Raw genomic sequence first — 10,649 nt, forward strand, 5'->3', positions numbered from 1 at the left:
GGCTGAGGCAGGAGGATCCCAAGTTCAAAGCCAGCCTCAGCAACTTAGCAAGACCCTGTCTCAAAAAGTAAAAAGGGAGAGAGAAGGGAAATTGTATGGAAATGGAAGGAGACCCTCATTGTTATACAAAATTACATATAAGAGGAAGTGAGGGGAAAAGGGAAAAAAAACAAGAGAGAGAAATGAATTACAATAGATGGGGTAGAGAGAGAAGATGGGAGGGGAGGTGAGGGGGGATAGTAGAGGACAGGAAAGGCAGCAGAATACAACAGACACTAGTATGGCAGTATGTAAAACACTGGATGTGTAACCGATGTGATTCTGCAATCTGTATACGGGGAAAAATGGGAGTTCATAATCCATTTGAATCAAATGTATGAAATATGATGTTTCAAGAGCTTTGTAATGTTTTGAACAACTAATAAAAAAATAAAATAAAATAAAGGTATAAAACAAAAAATCAGGAAAAAAAAAAGTAAAAAGGGCTGAGGACGTAGCTCAGTGGTTGAGTACCTCTGGGTTCAATCCCCAGTACTAAGAAAATAAATAAACATAAATAAAAATAGTGTGAGACTGGGAGAAAAACAGATGAGCTGACCAACGGAATAGAATTAGAAAACTCAGAAAGAAGCTTGAACTTACCGTGAAACGATGCGTTAGCAAGAGACAAGAACACACGAGGGGGAAAAGGCAGTTTTTTTTTTTTTTTTTAATAATGTTAGGAAAACTGGACAGTCACATTCAGAAGAAGGAAACTGGATCCTTGTCTCTCACCAGGTACAAACGGATCAAAGACTTTAATGGAAGACCTGACGAATTGATGCTACTGGAAGAAAACTCAGGAGCACGATGTGGGTCTGGGCAACGAGTTTTTGGAAATGAGCAGTGAATCAGCAAGGGGATGATATCAAATGATAAGGCTTCTGCCCAGCAAAGGAAACAAACAAAATGAAGCAACAACCCACCAAGGAGAGAGAGAGTATTTTCAAACTATGCATCTGAGAATGGGCTAACACCCGTTATCTGAATAACAAGAAAACAAACAACTCCATTAAAAAATTGGTAAAAGACATGGACAAGAACATAAAAAATAGCGTCAGTAATACTTGAAGAAATGCAAATTAAAACCATGAGCTATTTCCTCACACCTGAGAACAGTTTTTCTTGAAAATGAAATTAAGTGGGGGGGAGGGAAAGAGGAAGTACTGGGGATTGAAATGGAGAAAATTAGGTAATATGCATTTACAAATATGTGAAAATGAACCCCACTATGAAGTGTGACTGTAGTGTACTAATTTTTTTTTTTTAATGAAAGGCAAAATGTATTGAGAATTTGGAGCAAAGGAAACTCTTGCATACTTCTGGTGGGAATGTAAATTCGCGTAGACATTATAAAAATGCTACCACTGTTCCTCAAGACAAAGTAAAAATAGAACTACCATGTGATCCTGTGATCTCACTTTGGGTATATTTGCATAGGAACTGTTTCGTTTCAGCATTGTACGCAATAGCCAAGATACGGGATCAACCTTGGTGTCCATCAATGGGTGAGTGGATGAAGAAACGTGGTACATTAATATAACAAATCTATGCAGCCTTGAAAAAAATAAAGGCAGCTAGGCACGGTGGTGCTAGCCTCTAATCCCAGTGGTTCAGAGGCTGAGGCAGGAGGATGGAGAGTTTCTTTGAGATTAAAACAAATGATGGGCTGGGGCTGGGGCTCAGTGGGAGAGCGCTTGCTTAGCATGTGTGAGGCACTGGGTTCAATCCTCAGCACTGCATGTAAATAAATAAAATTAAGGTCTATGGACAACTAAAAAAATATTAACAAAAATGAGAAGCATGGGGTCTTTGAGGGCGGGGGGCAGATGCCCCTGTAGGGGATTTCCCATTTCCATTTACAAAGATGGGGGGCCACTTCTGGCAACTGGGGAGCTGAAGAATAATCTAAAAAGAGAGGTAGAAATAGGCATTGCGGTGAGGGATTACGTGCCAGGAGAGAACACACTGGCCCTCTCTGTGCTGATTTTGCTTTTTGCAAAGTGATTTCCACATCTTTAGATGTCAGTGCTTCCTTACCCAGAAAGATCTTTAAAAAACCACTCCAGTGTCATCTGTTCGCGGGTTTGGTGCTCTGCCCTTGTAGAACTGAAACTCTGCCCGGGGACAGATTCTTCCCTGGTCCCTCCTTCACGCGGCCCCAGCCTGTCCAAGGGGCCGACAGCCTGCTCCTCTGGGTGGTCTCCAAGCCCATAAAAACGGTGAGGTCAGAAATTGGGGCTGTTTGGGGCCACTAAGGTTGCCATCACTTTTGTGCAGCAGGAGATAAGCATCACCGTGGTGACCTCTCACCACTTTTGACAGTGACTCAGCCCGAGCTGTCCTGGAGGGCCCCGGTAGACCGTGGCCCTGGCCAGGAGAAGCACTGTCTGCAAGTGTGTTTTCCCTCTGGGGTGTTGACCATCTGGAGTGTGGCCATTCTCTTGACCCATCTCAGAGCACCCAAGGCTGATGGTCCTCGGGGACCTTTTTGGCGTCTGGACGCTCACAGAGAGGGATGCCCTGTGGCGGGCAGAGCATTCACGGACTGTAGAAAGTAGATTTTGAAAGTATTTGGAGGTGAGTCATGTACGTCGACTGACGGCAGCACATAAGCTGTTGGGTGTCACGTTTTCAGAAATGGGTGTCATTAGATAAAAGAGTATTTTTAAAAAGTTGCTGTCCCTGGGCTGGGGTTGTAGTGCTTGCCTAGCACATGTGAGGCCACTGGTTCGATCCTCAGCACCACACATAAATAAATTTATAAAATAAAGGTGTTGTGTCCATCTACAGCTAAAAAAAATGATACTAACAACAACAAAAAAGTTGATGTCCTCATCAGTTATGTGTACCTCCCAACACACTCATCACCTTGAAGGTAAGCCTCCTGTAGCTCTGATGTATTCTCTTATTTTATTATGAGCTATAGGAACTGTGTCCTGTTAGGAACACAGGTCACTAATTTGATATTTATTGGCACTAATAAAATAGATGGTGACATGGTCACTTTCTGATCACATACTCTGTGCCAGGCGTTGTGGTCAGTGCTGACATAGACTGCTTCAGAAAGATCCTTGCAAAGGACTGTGATCAATAACAGTCTTTACTTACCATTTCACAGTGGAGAAAACTGGGGCTGTGACACCTGCTTTGTTCAAGGTTACATAGCCATGCAGAATGGGGACAGAGAACAGACACTCAAGGGTGGTCAACGAGAAATTTGGTCAAGTCCAGATCTGCCTCTGTCTCCTCTCAAAACAAGAGAACTTCTGGACTCTCGTGCCTGGATTCCTGGGACTTCTTCCCACGGGCCTTTTCCTTGGATAATTTTCCTCTGCATTCTTTTGATGCAATAAACGGTAACCACGGGGGCGTGTGGGGGCAGCTTGGTGCCTCTGCAGTGGAGCCTGCATGTTTGCTCACTTTTCAGGAAGCCCTGGGTTCAACCCCCCACCCGCACCCCAAATGACATCATCAACGACAAAATCCCCAGTGAATGTGGATATAACAATTTCTAGGTCCAGTGGATCCTTCTAGTCAATCATTGAGGCTGAGGACAGTCTTGGGGACCCAGAAATTCCACACTTTTTTTTTTAATATTTATTTTTTAGCTGTAGTTGGAAACAATACCTTTATTTATTTTTATGTGGTGCTGAGGATCGAACCAGGGCCTCACACTTGCTGCGCATGCGCTCTACCGCTGAGACACAACGGCAGCCCAGAAATTCCACATGTATATATATATATATCTCCAAGAGAACTGAAAGCAGTCGCTCAGACACGTTCGCATGAGGTTCAGGCCAGGGCAGCGTATTCACTGAAGGCAGAGACAACTCAGCTGTCTATCAACACCTGGATGAATGAACAAGAGGAGCTTGCCACACAGTGGCATATTTTCAGCTGTGAAAAGGAACAAAGTTCTGTAACATGTGCCAACATAGGTGGACCTGAAAATATCACGCTCAGTTTCTGCTAAGGGAAATGAGCCGGGCACACAAGGTCACCGTGTGAGACGGTTCCACTCCTGTGGTGGATGTACCATAGGCAGATCCACAGGGGACAGGGAGAGTAAAACAGCTTACTAGGGGCTGGGGAGAGAGGGAAAGTGGAAAGTTATTGTTTAATGGAAACAGTGGCAATGGCTGTACAGCATAGTGAAAATCCCTGCAGTTCCTATTTCTGAGTTGCATTCTTCAAAATAGTTACAATGACTCCGGAGGTTGAGGCAGGAGGATCCCAAGTTTGAGGTCAGCCTCAGCAACTCAGAGAGGCCCTGTGCAAAACTTTTTTTGAGGCCCTGTCTCAAAATAAAAAATAAAAAAGGGCTGGGAATGTGGCTCTGTGGTTAAGTGCAGCTGGGTTCGATCCCCTGTACCGAAAGAAAAAAAAAAAAAAAGGTTACAATGGCAAATTTCATGTTAAGTTTATTTTACAGTCCAAAGAAAAAACACAGGGGGCTGGGGATGTAGCTCAGGCAGAGCGTTTATCTAATATGCACTAGGCCCTGGGTTGATCCCTTATATCACACAAACAAAAACCAAAACAAGACACCCCTTGAAAAACCAGCCTCTACCTCAGAGCAAAGTCTGTCCAAGGGAGGGACATCACCTTTGTCCTTGGAAAGACCCACAGAGCACTCCTAGGCACATTCCCACCCTGCTAAGTTGGTTATCTACAAATAACAGGAGAGATCTGCTGCGCCAGGTGTCCCTGACTCAGTTAGTCTAGGTGGGGATCCATAGCAACCCCCTAGCAGCCACCAATCAGCATGAGACGGGGAAATACCTGGGATGCCAGAGGACCCTTCCAGTAGTTTATGGTGGTTGATAACGTGTTGGGGAACCATGTAGTTCAGCACGAACACCCCTTTTGGCTTAAACCAATGGGTTCAAACGAATCCCCTGTTGTAATAACCAATCACCCCTACCCAACTTGTTCCCACCAGTGAATGTGCTAATCATGTTTTAGAGTTGTTATTTGATTTTCCCGAGATGTGTGATGATTTGCTAAGGGATGCTATGATGTATGTGAAGTCCCTGCCTTCTCCAAAAAATGTATAAACTGCTGCAAACCCTGGGCTCGGGGCCTCTCAGCATCACCAGTTGCTGTGTGAGCGGAGGACCGAGCTAGCTCACAATAAACACCTCTTTGCTGTTTACATCGATCTTGGTCTCTGTTGGTCTTTTGGGGGTCCCGAATTCGAGCATAACACCCTGAACCTTTTAGTAGTTTTAGTAGGGGGAAGAAAGGCCCAGATCTAGATTTTTTTGTTTGTTTCTTTTCCAAGTTGGGGAAGAAAAGAAAGGACCCAGACACTTCCAAAAATGAACTTTGGGCCCCAAATGTTAAAAGTTTGTGTTGCTCTTGTCTACCGAAAATTAAACCAGTTTCCAGGGCTGCAGCAAATAACAACAAAAAACAAAAAGGAAAGAAGTCCATTTCCGGTGGTCCACACCCACCCTGCTTCCAGGCACCTCTTGGCAGCCATAATGAGAACCCTGGAAGTGCTGTTTGCTGCAGGGGTGGGGGTGGGCGGGGGCTGGAGTCCAACAGCAATAGACGGGGGAATTTTAAAATATTTGCAGGGAAAGGGAATTTTAAAGAAATGGTCTTGTGTGTAGTGGCTATTGCATCTGGGTAAGTGATCAAAGCTAATATAAAATATTCTGTTTGCAATTTCATAAATGCCAAAGGGATCATCCTGATCAGGAAAGCTGCCCCCAAATCCCCCCAAACAAACAAACAAACAAAAAACCCAAATGGTGCTCAGCTTCTTGGCTTGTTCCAGCTGCTGGTGAGTGATTTGAAAATTCAAGTCTTTGAGTATGAAAAACAAAATAAGTTCCCACCACAGAGTGTTTGGGGCGTAACTTTTGTTTATTGGAGCCTCTGAGGGAGCCAGACACGAAAGAGAGGCTGTCCCCAGGTGGAGATGCACTTTGGAGATTTTAGGAAGCGTTTTTTGGTTATTAATGAGCTCTTGTAAATCAATTGCCTGAACCTTAGCTGTTGATCATTTTCTGGCCACTGGGCCTGGTTTTCAGCCGTTCACTGGGACTCTAGGAATAGCAAGCAAACCCGGCTTGGGGAAGCCTGGCCCGTGGCCTGGTCTTGGAACGCAGCTGCCTGACTCTCAGGACTGGCCTTTGCCACAGCAGAACCAAAGCAGCTGGCTCTGCTGGGGAATCCTGGTTCACACACTGGAGGTGCCTCTGTCCTGGAACCTGACACGGCACAGCCCGGCTAATTCAGCATTTAGCACAGACTGTGCCGGACCCAAAGCGGACGCGGCGATAAACAAAGCTCAGAACTTGGAATCGCCGCAGATTTAGGACATGCCCGCGTGGGGGACAAACACAGAAGACATCTGGATCCTGGCAGGACTGTGTGGGTCACACGTACATGCCCACAAGCAAGGGCTTGTCCTCTAACGGAATCAGCCGCACGCAGGCTTCTGACTTAGCTTGTGTTTCTGACATAAAATCTAATTGCGTTCCTACCTTGTGATTTCTACAAGTTCAGGCTGGCTGGCTCGTCCTGTCACGGGGACTGTGAACTCCCGCCCATTGCCGGCAGGTTGGACTCTTGACCTCCTTCTGAGGATGTCTGTCTAGCTGCTGTCCCTGGCCTCTGTTTGGCTTTCGGGATTAAGTTACAGTTTGCAACAACAGGCGGTTCAACTCTGTGCTCTTCTCCTCTTTTCCTGGTGCACAAACTTTAGTAAAGCAAGTTGGTAACATTACGTGCGGCCATCTCTGACAAAGGATTACTCTTTTCCAGCCAGCCGCTGGATGAATCATGAAGATGAAAGGCTGGGAGGCTGTGTAAGCACGTTTCGAAATTTTTAAAAATTCAGTATTTTTGTCCTGACCATTTCCAGGACATGAGGTGTCTCTTTTGGCGAAGTTGTGTGAACAGGCTTTTCTGTGACAGTGTTTCTAGTCCTCCTGCAGACAACCCTTCCTGATGAAATAGCTGCATGAAAGATTAATTATCAAAAATAATGATTATTAAAAATAATGCCAATTTAGAGCTAGGTGTGGTGGCACGCGCCTGTCATCCATCCCTGCCTCTCAGGAGGCCGAGGCAGGAGGATCACAAGTTTGAGAGTAGCCCCAGCAACTCAGAGAGGCCCTAAGCAACTCAGGGAGAACTTACCTCAAAATGAAAATAAAAAGGGTTGAGGATGTGGCTCAGCACCCTTGGACTCAATCCTCACTACAAAAAAAAATGCAAAAAAAGCAAGCATCAAACAACCCAGTATCTGGAAGGCACAGGAAAGAGGCAAAGCAATAGTGAACTTTGTTTTCAAAACTGTTCCTGAAAAATTCCCTCTTCCTGAAGAGAAGCCGCCCAGGCAGCCTCCCCCAGGCCTGGAGAGTGTTTTGAACCCAGACTGACTGAAGGCAGATCACACTGATCTGAGCTGACGGCTGTCAAACAAAAGCAGAGTCGGGCCCCAGTTAGAGCAGCAAAGGAAGTTTTGTTCAGGAACTGTTGCAAGAGGGGAAGAGACCTCAGAATACAAGCGGGCTGCTTTCCAAATACCAGCGCAAGCGGATATTTATGACCGAGGGAGAGGGAGGGGATCAGCGGATGGGAAATTACTAAGAGGAAACATCAGAGGTCACAGGGATTCTGCTAAACTGACTTAGCAGGATTCTTGTGTAAACCGGTCCCGGCCGAGGGCAGAGCCCAGGGTTGGCAGCTCAGGGTTTAGCAGAGCCAGACTGGAGCTGCGTCAAGGAGAGTCTTGGTGATTGTACAGCACAGAGCGATTCCAGCTCCTGCATTTTCCTTACAGAACCCCTCTGGATGTTCACGCTCCCTGGGGCAGGTGAACTTGGTCTCAGCTAGTTTGAAACTGTCTTCTTGCACTCTGCTAAGACCATGGACTCAGTTAAAATTTTCAGACGGAGCTGGAAGTCCTCCTGGGGCATTGCTAACCTGTACTCCTAATGTCTGTCTGGCTTGGGGCATGCAGTGGGGGTGCCCACCGGGGTTGTGCTTATCTGGGAATCCCTAACTACCACCACAAGGCCTTGGCCCGGGAAGATGTTCAGATCAGCTCCAGTTTACTGGCCAGGGTTATTCTGAGTCTGAGTTGATGCCTCAGGTAAAGAGTTTTAAACTGGGTGTGGTGGTGTAGGCGACTCAGGAGGCTGAGACAGGAGGTTCACCAGTTTGAGGTACACACCTAGCACGTGTGAGATCCTGGGTTTGGTCTCCAGGACAATAGAGAGGAACAAAAGTTTTGTTGAGGAACTTAAGTAGAAATCTACTTGGCTTTCTAAATCGAGCTGTGTAATTCATGGCGTTTGTTCTAATTCTGTATCTGAGATCACTTGAAGGTTGGTCTTATTCTGCTGCAGGGAGGTCTTACTAATAACAGTTTTTCTCTACAAAGGCAGGTTACCATTTGGCCAAGAGGCAAGGAGATGAACTGTGCCGACAAAGAATTCACACAGCAGGCTGAAATGTCTTCCTTCGAAAGCTGCTCTGCTGGGCACGGTGGTGCACACCTGTCATCCCAGCAGCTCAGGAGGCTGAGGCATGAGGATCACAAGTTCAAAGCCGGCCTTAGTGATTGAGCAAGGCCCTAAGCAACTTAACGAGACCCTGTCTCTAAATAAAAAATAAAAAGGGCTGGGGATGTGGCTCCATGGTTAAGTGCCCCTGGGTTCGATCCCTGGTATCCCCCCTGGGGATGGAAACAAAGAAATGTTGCTGGCAAGGATGGTCCTTGGCTGGCATCCGGGAATGTAGATTTTGCACGGTTATCACCAATTTTAACGGAAACGGGTGATCTATTGCACCTAAACTGTTTGTTACAATCATGTGTTTTATAGGCTGGGATTTTTGTAGCTGGTAGGCAGAGAGATTGCCTGTGCCAGCAGTCCCAACCCCAGCCACCAAGTTCCTCCTGAGCTACCTCGGATGGCCACACCGATGCCGTGCTCAGGGATTGATGCGTGTCCTGGACCCATGCTGGGAGAAGACTCTGGAAACCTGCGTTTCATTTTCTCTGAAACTCCTTTATTTGCCTTCTTGAGGCTGATTTTCCTTTGCCCACGGCAGTAAACATTAACCTTGACGAGAACAGCTGCGGGTGGGCGTGGGGTTGTGAGGCTCTCTAGTGAATCATTGAGCCTGGGGGTGATCTTGGGGACTCGGACCCAGCCCTTTCTCTAAAGCACCTTCTTTTGGAGAAATACTTAGACTTATATGATGTTCATAGATTGTTTAAAAAAAAATTTCAATCATATCCCTTCAGGGATCTCATAAGTACCAGGAAAGAATAACCCAATGTATATGTTAGAGATAGTTTTAAAATCTAAATTTCTTTTCCTCAGTAGAATTTTTAAACTAGTTTAAAAGTAATATAAAAATGTATAATATAATATATATTAATATAATATAGTGCCATACAATGTAATGTTGCATATAGTTGAGTTGTAATACTTCCTAAGTACATATAGGTTTCCCTGGGTTTTGCTTTCATTTTTATCAAACTTAAGAAAAATGCTTTCAAAATGGGAGTTCATAACCCACTTGAATCAAATGTATGAAATATGATATGTCAAGAGCTTTGTAATGTTTTGAACAACTAATAATAAAAAAAAAAAGAAAAATGCTTTCAAATGATGTAATCTTGGGAATTTGGGAATTTCCTCCTCTCACAAACTGGCTTTGGGATTGGGAAATTTGTTAATGGTATTTGTGTCCACGAGTCCATATTATTTTCTAGAGCTGACTTAATAAATGTTAAGGCTGCGTGGCTTACAAGGGCAGGGTTTACTGTCTCACTGTTAGAGAAGCTGCCTGGCTGAAGTCAAGGTGTGGGCGGAGGTGCCTCTCTAATGGCCGGAGGGGAAACTCCTTCCTGCCTCTCCCAGCCTCTGGTACTTATAGGTAATTCCTGGTGTGGTTTGGCTCACAGATGCACCATTCCAGGGAAGCGACTGGCTCTTTACTGAACATCTGCTCTGTGCCTGGGATTGTTCTAGTGACTTGCTACTTGCCATCTCATTTAATTTCTCCATGATCATTTAAGGAGTTATCATCCTCAGATGGTGTGTGACAAATCCACGGCTCACCCATTTTCCTGTAAGCACAGCTCATGTCATAATTATGGTTTCAACCCATCCTTCCCAGCTTCAAAGTCCACATGTTTAACTGTGTAATACCAAGCAACATGCCAAAGATGATGCCAATATATATATATATATATATATTTTTTTTTTTTTTGGTGGGGGTAACAGGAATTGAACTCAGAGGCACTTGACCACTGAGCCACATCCCCAGCCCTATTTTGTATTTTACTTAGAGACAGGGTCTCCCTGAGTTGCTTAGCACCTCGCTTTTGCTGAGGCCAGTTTTGAACTCGTGATCCTCCTGTCTCGGCCTCCCAAGCTGCTGGGATTGCAGGTGTGAGCCACGGTACCCAGCTAGATGATGCCAATTTAAGGTGAAGTTCCCCAAGTGCATATGTTGTGAGAGGTGTCTGTGGAGGCAGGGTGTAGGACAGAGGGGAAACGTAAATTGGCTAACCAAGGGTCTTGACAAGGCAGATGCAAGAGGACCTCTAAGAGAAATGTATGAATTAGACT

At 45.4% G+C, this 10,649-nt stretch overlaps 1 long non-coding RNA gene across 1 annotated transcript; it reads left to right on the forward strand.

Moving 5' to 3' along the window:
* Nucleotides 1-6,869: 6,869 nt before the first annotated feature.
* Nucleotides 6,870-8,744, forward strand: LOC144370003 (uncharacterized). Its single transcript, XR_013429905.1, has 2 exons — nucleotides 6,870-7,876; nucleotides 8,447-8,744. It is a non-coding gene; the product is annotated as an uncharacterized LOC144370003 (long non-coding RNA).
* The last annotated feature ends 1,905 nt before the right edge of the window (nucleotides 8,745-10,649 follow it).

The sequence above is a fragment of the Ictidomys tridecemlineatus genome, chromosome 13 (genome assembly GCF_052094955.1).
Source record: "Ictidomys tridecemlineatus isolate mIctTri1 chromosome 13, mIctTri1.hap1, whole genome shotgun sequence".
Classification (NCBI taxonomy): domain Eukaryota; kingdom Metazoa; phylum Chordata; class Mammalia; order Rodentia; family Sciuridae; genus Ictidomys; species Ictidomys tridecemlineatus.